The sequence below is a fragment of the Salmo trutta genome, chromosome 11, assembly GCF_901001165.1.
Source record: "Salmo trutta chromosome 11, fSalTru1.1, whole genome shotgun sequence".
In the NCBI taxonomy this organism is placed as follows: Eukaryota; Metazoa; Chordata; class Actinopteri; order Salmoniformes; family Salmonidae; genus Salmo; species Salmo trutta.
The window spans coordinates 8,728,918-8,742,399 of record NC_042967.1 but is presented as its reverse complement, the minus strand read 5'-3'; positions in this window follow the sequence as shown (position 1 = coordinate 8,742,399).

The following is a 13,482-nucleotide window of genomic DNA, read 5'->3' as shown; positions in this document are numbered from 1 at the left end:
CTTCCCTCCTTTTCCAAAACAACAAGATTCATTTTTTTGCCGAAATTAGACTGTAAGAGATTAGTTGTTTTGGGGGGTTGGTTAATCCGTTTAGGAAATCAGACACTCCCAGAATTATCAGAAGCGGGTCTGGGTCTATTGAAGTCTCCAGAACTTCAGAGAGGATCCTAAAAATTCCACACCAATAACCATACAAGCTAGAGCATAGGGCAAAGCAGTGGAGTAGTGTACCCTGCTCAGTCTGACATTTATCACACATAGGGGATGTATCAGGAATTATCCCATGCAGTTTAGCTTTGGAATAGTGTAATCTGTGTAATACCTTGAATTGTATGAGACGATGTCTGGAGTTAATGGAGCAGGTGTGGATATACTCCAAGCTATCTTCCCAGTCTGCCACCGAAATGTCAGTCCCTAGTTCTTCCTCCCATTTTGCCTTAATGGCATCAGTAGAGGGTGCGCTAACAGATTGAAAAGCGTCATATATACGAGATATCAGTTTGTCTGAGGTGGGGCATATTTTTATGCATCCGTCAAACATGGAAGGTTTAGCATTCCCAAATGTTGGGAGGTGTTTTCTAACATAGTCTCTAATTTGTAGGTATCTGAAAAAGTTACTTCTGGGAAGATTATAAGTGTCCCTCAGCAACTCAAAGGAAGCAAAGGTCCCTTCTATATATAAATCCCCTATGGTACTTATCTCCAACTCTCCCCATCGCTCAAAGGTGTTATCAAGGTTAGAGGGGGCAAAGGAGGGATTCCTGGCAACAGGGAGCATGAATGATATTGGTCTAATTTCAAAGTGGACTTTAATTTGCTTCCAGATTCGGACTATGCTATCTATAATAGGATTGTTACGATAAAGTGACATCTCCAGATTGACAGGCGACAAAATCACAGCACCAATAGAGAAGGGGTGACACTCCTCGCGCTCCTTACTAAGCCAGCTGGATGACGGAGGTGCGTCATCCAGCAAAAACGTAACAGTGCAGAGGTTAGCGGCCCAATAGTAAAATATTAAATTTGGGAGAGACAATCCTCCTTCCATCTTGGATTTACAGAGGTGTTTTTTACCTATCCTCTGTGTTTTATAATCCCAGATGAAAGGATTGATGATTGAGTCCAGTTGTTTATGAAAGGCTTTAGGAATGAATACTGGGATGTTCTGGTATAGGTAGAGCAGTTGTGGGAGGAAGACCATTTTAATGGCATTAATTCTTCTAAGCAGAGAAATTGGGAGAGTTCTCCAAAATTGTATGTTTGCCTTGAGTTTTTGCATCAGAGAGGGGAAATTCTCTTTAAATAGTAAGGAGTATTGTTTGGTAACTACAATTCCTAGGTAGGTACATTTTTCTGAAGATTAACTGGAAGATGTTCTAGCCAGGAGGTATTTTGCAACCGTATGGGCATTAATTCACTCTTGTTCCAATTTATTCTGTATCCCGAGAAGGTACCAATCAAATTAATCACATCAAGAATAGCTGGAATACTAGCTTGGGGTTCTGTTACATAGAGGAGAATGTCATCTGCGTATAGGGAAATCTTATTTAGAGTATCTTTAGTATTATAGCCGTGTATTGCTGCATGAGATCTGATCGCCTGAGCGAAGGGTTCAATAATTAGGGCGAAGAGCATAGGCGACAGCGCACAACCCTGCCTTGTCCCTCTGTGAAGGTTAAAATCGAAGCTACAATGATTGGTTAGTGAGTATTCTCGCACAGGGGTTCCTATATAAAAGCTGGATCCAATTTATGAACCCATCTCCAATATTACATTTCTGTAGGACCTTGAATAGATAGGACCACTCAACTTGGTCAAAGGCCTTTTCGGCGTCAAGAGATATTACGGCAAGGTCCACGTTAGGTAACCTCTGAGAATACATAATGTTGAAGAGGCGCCTGAGATTGAAGAATGCGTTTCTGTTAGGGATAAAGCCGGTCTGGTCCGAATGGATCAATTTGCCAATTAAAGTGCTAAGCCTGTTAGCCAGAGTTTTTGCTAAAATCTTTTGGTCTGTATTAAGGAGGGATATTGGTCTGTATGACCCTACCTCTTCCGGATCTTTACCCTTCTTATGTATAACTGTAACGAACGCCTCATCCAAAGTAGATGGGAGAGTTCCATCCTCATTGGCCTGAACCAATATTTTGTGCAGGTAGGGAGAGAGCATGTTGCTGAATGTTTTATAGAATTCACCAGGGTATCCATCTGGGCCGGGGTCTTGCCACTCTTTAGAGATTTCATTGTTTCTCTAATTTCTTCAAGAGATATTTCCATATTCAGGAAGTTAGAATCTTCCTGGTTCAGGGCAGGAAGATTACAGTCCTCCAAAAAAGATTTGCATAATTAAGGGATTAGGATCCGCTTTAGATGTATATAGTCTCATAAAACTGACAAAATCTGTCATTGATGTCTTTGGGGGAAGAGAGTAATTCCCCAGATGCAGATTTAACTTTGTGAATAATTCGGTCACTCACATTTTTTTGAAGTTGTCTGGCGAGTAATTTGTGTGGTTTGTCACCAAACTCAAAATATTTTTGCTTGGCATATAGAAAAGATTTAGCAATTTTAGCTGAGAGAATCTGATTATATTGAAATTTTAAAGAGGTAATTTTTTAAATGTTTCTCCATAGATGGATGGCTAGCATTCTCCCTATCCAGTAAGTGAATTTGTCCCTCCAGTTCTACCAATTTTCCTCTGTTTTGCCTACTCCTGGCAGTCTGAAAGGAGATGATACAGCCTCTCAAATAAGCCTTCAGTGTTTTCCACAATAATGCTGGGGAAGTCTCTGTGTTGTCGTTGGTATCAAAGAAAAATGTAATTTGGTCTTTAAGATGTTCACAGAATGTTGGTTCTGTGAGGAGCTGAGGATTCAACCTCCAGACCCTCTCGTTTGGTACGATGTCACCCAATCTCAGGGAGAAGGTGAGTGGACTGTGGTCAGAGATTATAATATCATGATACCTCACATTACAGGTATAGGGGAGTAGTTTAGCATCAACCAAAAAGTAGTCAATTCAAGTATAAACATTGTGAACATGAGAGTAAAAGGAGTATTCCCTACCCGTAGGGTTAGAGATCCTCCATATATCAAATAAGTTAGAATTTTTTATGTAGGTATTCAAGAATTCGCTTGAATAGTAGGTAGGGGTTCGCCGGGTAGAGGATCTATCCAAATATTGGTCTAACACACAGTTAAGGTCCACTCCAATGACCAGGTTAGTATGGGAGATATCTGGAATCAGGGCAAGGACTCTTTTGAAAAAAGAGGGGTTATCAATGTTTGGCCCATAGATATTTAGTAGAGTTACAGAAGTAGAGTGGATCTCTCCTATTACGATCACATAACGACCCTCTTTATCCGCAGTAGTGGTTTTAAGTAGAAAGGGAGTTCCTTTCCGTACCAGAATTGCTGTGCCTCTCATTTTGGCAGAGAAGTTAGAGTGATACACTTGCCCCACCCACCTACATTTAAGTCTGCTATGAGAATTGTTTTTCAGATGGGTTTCAGATGAGAGTGCTTTCAAGTGGGCTAGGACTTTGCCTCTCTTAATTGGTTTAAACCCATGACATTCCAGGAAGTGAATGTAAGCCCCGCCCTCCTCATTTGTAGTTCCTATTACATTTTACATTTACGTCATTTAGCAGACGCTCTTATCCAGAGCGACTTACAAATTGGTGCATTCACCTTATGATATCCAGTGGAACAATCACTTTACAATAGTACATCTATATCTTTTGGGGGGGGAGGGGGGGGGTTAAAAGGATTACTTAATCCTAGGTTGAACACCAGACGGGCTGCGGCGTTCTGGATGAGTTGTAGGGGTTTAATGGCACAGGCAGGGAGCCCCGCCAACAGCGAGTTGCAGTAATCCAGACGGGAGATGACAAGTGCCTGGATTAGGACCTGCGCCGCTTCCTGTGTGAGGCAGGGTCGTACTTTGCGAATGTTGTAGAGCATGAACCTACAGGATCGGGTCACCGCCTTGATGTTAGCGGAGAACGACATGGTGTTGTCCAGGGTCACGCCAAGGCTCTTAGCACTCTGGGAGGAGGACACAATGGAGTTGTCAACCGTGATGGCGAGATCATGGAACGGGCAGTCCTTCCCCGGGAGGAAGAGCAGCTCCGTCTTGCCGAGGTTCAGCTTGAGGTGGTGATCCGTCATCCACACTGATATGTCTGCCAGACATGCAGAGATGCGATTCGCCACCTGGTTATCAGAAGGGGGAAAGGAGAAGATTAATTGTGTGTCGTCTGCGTAGCAATGATAGGAGAGACCATGTGAGGATATGACAGAGCCAAGTGACTTGGTGTATAGCGAGAATAGGAGAGGGTCTAGAACTGAGCCCTGGGGGACACCAGTGGTGCGGAGACGGATTCTCGCCACGCCACCTGGTAGGAGCGACCTGTCAGGTAGTACGCAACCCAAGAGTGAGCCGTGCCGGAGATGCCCAACTCGGAGAGGGTGGAGAGGAGGATCTGATGGTTCACAGTATCAAAGGCAGCAGATAGGTCTAGAAGGATGAGAGCAGAGGAGAGAGAGTTAGCTTCAGCAGTGCGGAGACCCTCCGTGACACAGAGAAGAGCAGTCTCAGTTGAATGACCAGTCTTGAAACCTGACTGATTTGGATCAAGAAGGTCATTCTGAGAGAGATAGCAAGAGAGCTGGCCAAGGACGGCACGCTCAAGAGTTTTGGAGAGAAAAGAAAGAAGGGATACTGGTCTGTAGTTGTTGACATCGGCGGGATCGAGTGTAGGTTTTTGAGAAGGGGTGCAACTCTCGCTCTCTTGAAGACGGAAGGGACGTAGCCAGCGGTCAAGGATGAGTTGATGAGCGAGGTGAGGTAAGGGAGAAGGTTTCCGGAAATGGTCTGGAGAAGAGAGGAGGGGATAGGGTCAAGCGGGCAGGTTGTTGGGCGGCCGGCCGGCCGTCACAAGTCGCAAGATTTCATCTGGAGAGAGGGGAGAAAGAGGTCAACGCATAGGGTAGGGCAATGTGAGCAGGACCAGCGGTGTCGTTTGACTTAACAAACGAGGATCGGATGTCGTCAACCTTCTTTTCAAAATGGTTGACAAAGTCATCCGCAGAGAGGGGGGAGGAGGATTCAGGAGGGAGGAGAAGGTGGCAAAGAGCTTCCTAGGGTTAGAGGCAGATGCTTGGAATTTAGAGTGGTAGAAAGTGGCTTTAGCAGCAGAAACCGAGGAAGAAAATGTGGAGTGGAGGGAGTTAAAAGATGCCAGGTCCGCAGGGAGGCTAGTTTTCCTCCATTTCAGCTCGGCTGCCCGGAGCCCCGTTCTGTGAGCTCGCAATGAGTCGTCAAGCCACGGAGCAGGAGGGGAGGACCGAGCCGGCTGGGAGGATAGGGGACATAGAGAGTCAAAGGATACAGAAAGGGAGGAGAGGAGGGTTGAGGAGGCAGAATCAGGAGAAGGATTGAGCAGAGGGAAGAGATGATAGGATGGAAGAGGAGAGAGTAGCAGGAGAGCGAGAGCGAAGATTGCAACGGCGCAGTACCATCTGAGTAGGTGGTGGAACTATGGTGGAACTATATAACTATAGCATATGTAGCACCTACACCCGAGCAGTATCCAACCAACCAAGCACCTTTACTCTGCACCCTGTTCCCCTACATTTACCCCCCATCAACCCACATTTAACAGGCATACACAAATAGGAGAGAAAAAAATTGAAAAATAAAAATAATAAACACATTGCCTGGCCGATGCCAAAAAAGCACGGCCCGACCTCGAACAAGAGGTAGAACAAAAATAAAATCCCAACTATACGTTCACCTCTCACTATCCTAGAACTTCTACTAACATCTGAACTGAGGAGGCTCCCGCGAATAAAGTGTTCAATTAGCATCTAATAAACCTAAACAGAATAAGTTGCAACTTAAACATATTGCACACTTAAGCGTCATCTTGGGTCAATCCCTGAGATAAGCAAGATATAGCATCACAAGATTATATTGCTAAGCAATGCCGGTCTAAACATAAACCATCAGCAACCGACATAGACAGCAGGACATTTACATATTGTGGGTTAGGAGATGGGAACAAGGATTTTGCAAAATTAAACGTACCCCCAAAACAAATTATTTTTAAAATAAATGACACACACACATACATACACATATATACACATATATACACACACACACACACACACACACACACACACACACACACACACACACACACACACACACACACACACACACACACACACACACACACACACAAAAAAATATATATATAAGAATGTATATTTTTTAAATATATACAGATACATACACACACACACACATACACACACACAGCAGGAGAGTTCTGAAGGAGAGGAGGACCCACGGCACAGCAGAGACATCCAGACTGGATTGGCTGGAGTGCCCCCTGTAGCCACGGAGGACCCCACCACCACCCAAGTGCAGCCCAGGACCCGACACAGCATGACGGAGGTCAGTGGAATGCCGAATGCCACCCTCAAGTCAGAGACAGACAGAGACTTTAACGGTGCTGGAGCAACTGGGCTGTCCTCCTGCTCCCCACTCAAAGTATTTACTTCACGGTAACCTGAGCCCGCGGACGGTTCTGTCCCATCTGGACTCAGGTGACGCGTTCAAGATTGTCCTGTTCATATGCTACAGAGACAGAGATGATATCTGGTGACTTGCCTGTGGTATTAGATACACAGACTAATCCAATGAGAGGGAGCTGGAACCGGTACAGCAGTAGTGGATACTCTGAAGGGTGGCGAGATAAGAATGAGGACGGTCTCAGGGACCATGACCCAGTGTCCACGTCGATGGCACCTTCCGATTCACATGGCCGCGTCCTTTTTGATCAGGTATTGAACTCAAACAACAGGGCTAGAGCCCAGGCTCAGGGAGGGGGAGCCACGTCAGGCAATAGTAAAAATAAATGGTTCCTCTGCATGTTCTGTAACAAAGGCTTCAGCTGCCCCCAGAAGGCGGCGATCCACCAGAGGGTCCATACAGGGGAGAAACCCTTCAGCTGCACCCAGTGTCACATGCGCTTCACCCAGGCTGGCACCCTGAAGAGGCACCACACAGGGGAGAAACCCTTCATCTGTACCCAGTGTCACATGCGCTTCGCCTAGGCTGGCACCCTGAAGAGGCACCAGAGGGTCCACACAGGGGAGAAAGGTCTTCTGACATTTAGATCAAACCTTGCATTAAAGACAGATGTGCATTTTCATTGTCAACATAAAATATCTACAGATGCATTTGGAACAACGAGAGTTACAGATTTCAGTGTTGAATATTCCTGGGTAGATTATTGAATCCAGGCATTGTGTGATGTATAAGGCACATGTCTGTTACATATTGTGTTTGTACTGTGTAGGCTATATGATGTTCACCAATGCCTATTTCATTGCTTCCATTCAACTACTGAATTTTTTTCACGGCACTTTTAATGAGAAAAAGAATGCCGTTTATCAAGTTCATGCAGATTTTTTGTTGAGGTGTGTGGTTTTCATATGGTGTATTTAACACTGTTTTTGTTTAAAAACACAAAATGGGACTTTTCATTCTAAGACTTTCATTGAGACTCTCTTTACTATACATCACTGATCTCACCCTATTCTACATACACACCCGACAGCGTTCTATAACCAATACACCACACACTAACAAACACCTGCTGTACATTGTTTACTCAGGTCAAAAGTCATCAAGACAAACCTATCATAGCTGCCTCATATTTACCCACAATATCATATTTATGTCCACCAGGATGGGTTTAATGATGATAGGTGTAGCCCTTTCCACTCACAGCCCGTCATCCCATATACTGATTGAAAATGGCTGATTTTTTTTCCCATTGATACGCGCCTAAATTAGAACGCAGTGGATGTACAGTAACATGCTATTCATGACGTCAGGGCTCAGGTTCTCCGCTTCCCATCACTGTATGGGTTTTGACTGACAGCCGTTATAAATTTGAGCACCGTGCGAGACAAGATGCCCCCATCCCTCCCGCTAATTGGGCTACTTTTGCACATTTGTCATCTGAGTGAGGCAAATGTAAATCGAGAAGAGTCAATGCGTTCTGGAAGATGAGACGTTGAGGATTATAACTACCACTGATGTCATACGAGCAAACCACACACCTGTGAGTTCAAATGTGCACTTCACATTTCCATATTTGAAAACGTCATTTACAGTATCAACGTTTATGATCGCTATGTTTGATCCACAGTTACAAGATGACATGCGTTAAACCCTGGGTTGTCCTGAACACAACGAGCCTGTGTTTGTCGTACTGTGAAGAACATTAGCCGCGGAACACGCACTTGAATACACTCATGACTCCATTCTATGTGCACCAAAATTACAGTCTGTCTGAAGTACCTTTTGAAAGCCTACCACTGTATTAGCTAGTCATGTTGACAATAGAATAAACTGTCAAATGATGCCCACCTGACCCAGATTGTGATTTATAATGGACCGTTTTTGGATTGCGTAAACAACAGTAATTTTGTGATGGTGGGGACGCGGGGCTGTTACAAACAACAAAAAACGACAAGTGTGCTTGCTTCAGTACCTCAATGGCAAAATGCTGAGAAAAGTACAGTAAATGTCAAATGGAATTAGGTCAGGGCCTGTATCCACAAAGCCTCTCAGAGTAGGAGTGCTGATCTAGGATCAGTTTAGTCTTTTAGATCATAATTACAAAGACTATATAGACAGGTGGGAACCTGAGACTCTTTGTGGATACGGGCCCAGGTCTTGATTCATTTTGTCTTAAGTGTGGGACTATTCCTTTCAATTATCACTAGGGCTGTTGCGGTGACCGTATTACCACCACACCGGGGATCATGAAGGCGGTCAAATTCCACATGACCGTTTAGTCACGGTAATTGGGCTTCTCCAAGCTCTGATGCTGGTCAATAGTAGCCTACCAAATTTGCTAACTGCCTGGTACTCAGCGCTCTATTGTCCCACTAATCACTCTGGCATCAATGAAAATGTATTCAAAATTCTAATCAAACACTTCATGAGAGCCCATGAGCTCATGTTGCGCAACATTTCTATAGGCTATGCAATTGCGGGAGAAAACACAGTGATGGCCGCTAATAAAAAGACGAGGATCCCATCAGCTTTCTATAGGCTAGGCCGCTATATTTATTTCTCAAATTTCCTAATATTAAGCACGTTGCTTATATTTACAACAGGAGTATAGCCTACATGGCTGGCATGAAAATAAACCACGTGGAAAAGCGTCCTCCATTTGCTACTTAAGTGCATAGATGACATGTATTTTTCCCCGCTGCCCCTGTTTTGATACAGGTGCATGATAATGGTCCATTCTAAATCAAAACGGATTTCACCCATATATTATTTAGTATATGTAAAGATAAAATTAAATCAAGAATAGTCTGATGAGTGACAATATTAGCCTATCACTTGTGAATGATGCCCAGCATAAGAAACTGCCTTTTTTTGCGACCTTTTTCGAATCATAGTCGCACACCTCATGTAGCCTAGGCCATAGGTCTATATGTTCTAATACGGTTTGTATCACAACTAAAGTGGCCAAATAACTTCTTCAAATTAAGCACATTAATCCGCTTTACAAGGGGTGTAGAACCTAACTTGCATACATAAGCAATGCAAGAGTTTCAAGTTTGGGGGCGATATTTTTCACCATAAAAATGCACTTTTATAATAAAAGCATTACATGCATAATTGCATTTGCGGTCACCTTTGATAACGGTGTTTTCCGCTAATGGAACATTCACGCTTACAGCCTACTACCATGTGCACAATGCAGCACTTATAATGTGAAGAAATAACCTAATAGTTTATCAACATTTTAAGCTAAACGTTCTGATCTGTTGTGTCAGACACATTGCGTAAAAAAGGTTTTTTGATGCTAGTGGTTGTATTAATTTGGGATCTATCGCATCCCACAACTGTCCCAGACTATGTTTGGAATATTTATTTCTCACACAGAATAGAATAAGTTAACTTTTGTACTATGGGGGATAGTAGATTGACAAAGGCTAGTGCTTTTGCTGTTCGTTAGGCCTACTCATCTTGTTGGCTGACAAAAAGTAAATGTGGACAGTTCTTCCAATATCTTCAATATGCACCTCGGAATTGGATTAGGATTCACCCAGTTGCGTCCCCGATGTGTCGGTCTTCACTTGTAGCCTGTGAGAAAGACCCGATCACGTGATGGAGCACGCAGCACTCAGGGAGAAGGGCACAACGGCCACTGGCCACAAAAGGCAAGGATTTTTTGAGGGGGCACTACGGCCACACAAAATGGATGCCACCTGAAATTCTAGGCATTATCAAGTGGTTGTCAAATTGTGAATGAGTGACTGATGTAGTGTGTACAGCCTGTGCAAAGAATGTTTGTATAACAACTAAAGTTACATTAATAACTCTAAATTAAGCATATAGGAATACCTATTTCTTTGTTAACCGCTCAACACAGAATAGTGCAAATCGTTTGGAGAAAATATCCTTTCTATTTTATTCAGCTTTGTTCAATTGTATTCTTCATACTATAAAATAATGCCATGGAATTCTAAGTAAATCTTGTCTGCTAAATGAACTAGTGTAGCCCACAGCCATTTGGCATATCCAGATCAGGACCTAACATAAGGACATGCTATTCTGTTCTTCTGAAATAGACTACATTTTCTTCATATCATGTTTCTTTAGACCAGTCTAAAATAAATAATGGATTTATTGTGACGGTGTAGGCTTTATTACATGGATTTATTAGACTTTTTAAAATATAGATGTTCCAAAGGTCTGCGTCAGTGGCTTGTGTGTAAGCCAGGAGATGCCAAATGTGTTTATGTTAATTAACGTCAATTACCGTGAGACTGACAGTTATGTGCTTGACAATCACCGGCTGATGAAATTTCGTCACCACCACAGCCCTAATTATCACACGTTAAAGAGTGTCAAGTAATCAAATCAACTAACATGTTTGCATAGTACTCATAGCAATCCTTCACTGCCCAATCAGAAGATGCTCCATAGCAGGGTGCTCATATCAGATGTCTTGATCCAACATCCTCTCACTCTGTATCTCTTACAGTCAGTAGACATGGAGGATGGGAAGCCTGATCTGCTGCTGGTCAAAGATGAGACAATAGAAGATGGACCAGAGAGCATTGATCTGCTGAGTGGACTAAAGATGGGGGAGCAAGGTAAGGGCGAAATACATATAGCCTACATACAGTAATAGATCTTCAATGGGAATAGTGATGCACCTGGCTATTATTTTTTCTTCATTCATGAGTTTGAAATCAACAAAACCTACAGTGCCTTCAGAAAGTATTCAACTACACCCATTGACTTTTTCCAAATGTTGTTGTGTTACAACCCGAATTTAAAATTGACTAAATTTACAGATTTTTGTCAGTGATCTACACACAATACCCCATAATATACACTACCGTTCAAAAGTTTGGGGTCACTTAGAAATGTCCTTGTTATTGAAAGAAAAGCACATTTTTGTCCATTAAAATAACATCAAATTGATCTGAAATACAGTGTAGACATTGTTAATGTTGTAAATTACTATTGTAGCTGGAAACGGCAGATTTTTTATGGAATATCTACATAGGCCCATTATCAGCAACCATCACTCCTGTGTTCCAATGGCACGTTGTGTTAGCTAATCCAAGTTGATCATTTTAAAAGGCTAATTGATTATTGGAAAACTCTTTTGCAATTAAGTTAGCACAGCTGAAAACTGTTCTTCTGATTAAAGAAGCAATAAAACTGGCCTTCTTTAGACTAGTTGAGTATCTGGAGCATCAGCATTTGTGAGTTCGATTACAGGCTCAAAATGGCCAAAAACAAAGAACTTTCTTCAGAAACTCATCAGTCTATTCTTGTTCTGAGAAATGAGGGCTATTGCATGCGAGAAATTGCCAAGAAACTGAAGATCTCGTACAACGCTGTGTACTACTCCCTTCACAGAACAGCGCAAACTGTCTCTAACCAGAATAGAAAGAGGAGTGGGAGGCCCCGGTGCCAACTGAACAAGAGGACAAGTATATTAGAGTGTCTAGTTTTAGAAACAGATGCCTCACAAGTCCTCAACTGGCAGCTTCTTTAAATAGTACCCGCAAAACACCAGTCTCAACGTCAACAGTGAAGAGGTGACTCCGGGATGCTGGCCTTCTAGGCAGAGTTGCAAAGAAAAAGCCATATCTCAGACTGGCCAATAAAAGAAAAGATTAAGATGGGCAAAAGAACACAGACACTGGACAGAGGAACTCTAACGGAATCGACTAGATTGCGCGCACGGCAAAAACAAATGCAAGGGGGCAATGTTGTGAACTCACGTTGATTTCGATCCCTTTTGAGGATGTTCCAGTGTTTCAATACCAGAAAAACACAAATGTGGGGGCATTTTGTCCTGTTTTCTATTAGTACCAGTCAGTAGACTTTGACGTTCACTCTCTCTAGCAAGGGTATAGGCCTGTCAATGACACTTATCATATCCACCGGTATGTTCCGCTTAACGTGTAACGGGGTGGATACTGTCTGGTCAGGACACTCTGAGGAAGACGTCAGCTTGACGTCGAAACGTCAGTCACCTGTTCTGATCCTGTGCAATGGATTAAAGTGAGCTAAAATAAGTCAATCAATGCTTTTTTTGTTGAGTGCTCCAACTCTTTTCTGCCTCGAATTAGTCATTTTGGAAGTTTTTCTTGGTAAGCCCTTATCACAATATCAAAAGATGGGTTTTGGCCCAGATATTGGGAAAAGGTTTGATGAATATGGACTCAGGGACCTTGTTATAGGGCCATCTGCGGCAGTAGGAAATGTGCCACCATGGTTTTATACAAGACCATATGTTGATCTTAGCCTGATGGAAGAAAAGAAACAGTGGTGTGAAGAAGATAATGTAGGAATAATGTATTAATATCAATATATTAGTAATCAGTTTTATTCTTGCCTTGCAGTGTACACAGATGGTTTGAAGGATCCCATTAACGGTAAGACAGCAGCAGGTGTATTTATTCCATGAGTTCGATGTTAATCTATGCACGAGAGTAACAAATAATTTCTGTGTATTCAACAGAAATAGTCACAGACTGACAAGTTTCAAAAGAAAGGTCTTTGTTTCTGGCCAATTTGAGCCTGTATTTCGAACCAATAAATGCTGATGCTCCAGATACTCAACTAGTCAAAAGAAGGCCAGTTTTATTGCTTCTTTAAATCAGAACAACAGTTTTCAGCTGTGCTAACATAATTGCAAAAGGGTTTTCTAATGATAATTTCAATTATGCTAACATAATTGCAAAAGGGTTTTCTAATGAACAATTAGCCTTTTAAAATTATAAACTTGGATTAGCTAACAACGTGCCATTGGAACACAGGAGTGATGGTTGCTAATAATGGGCCTCTGTACGCTTATTTAGATATTCCATAAAAAATCTGCCGTTTAAAGCTGCAATAGTCATTCACAAC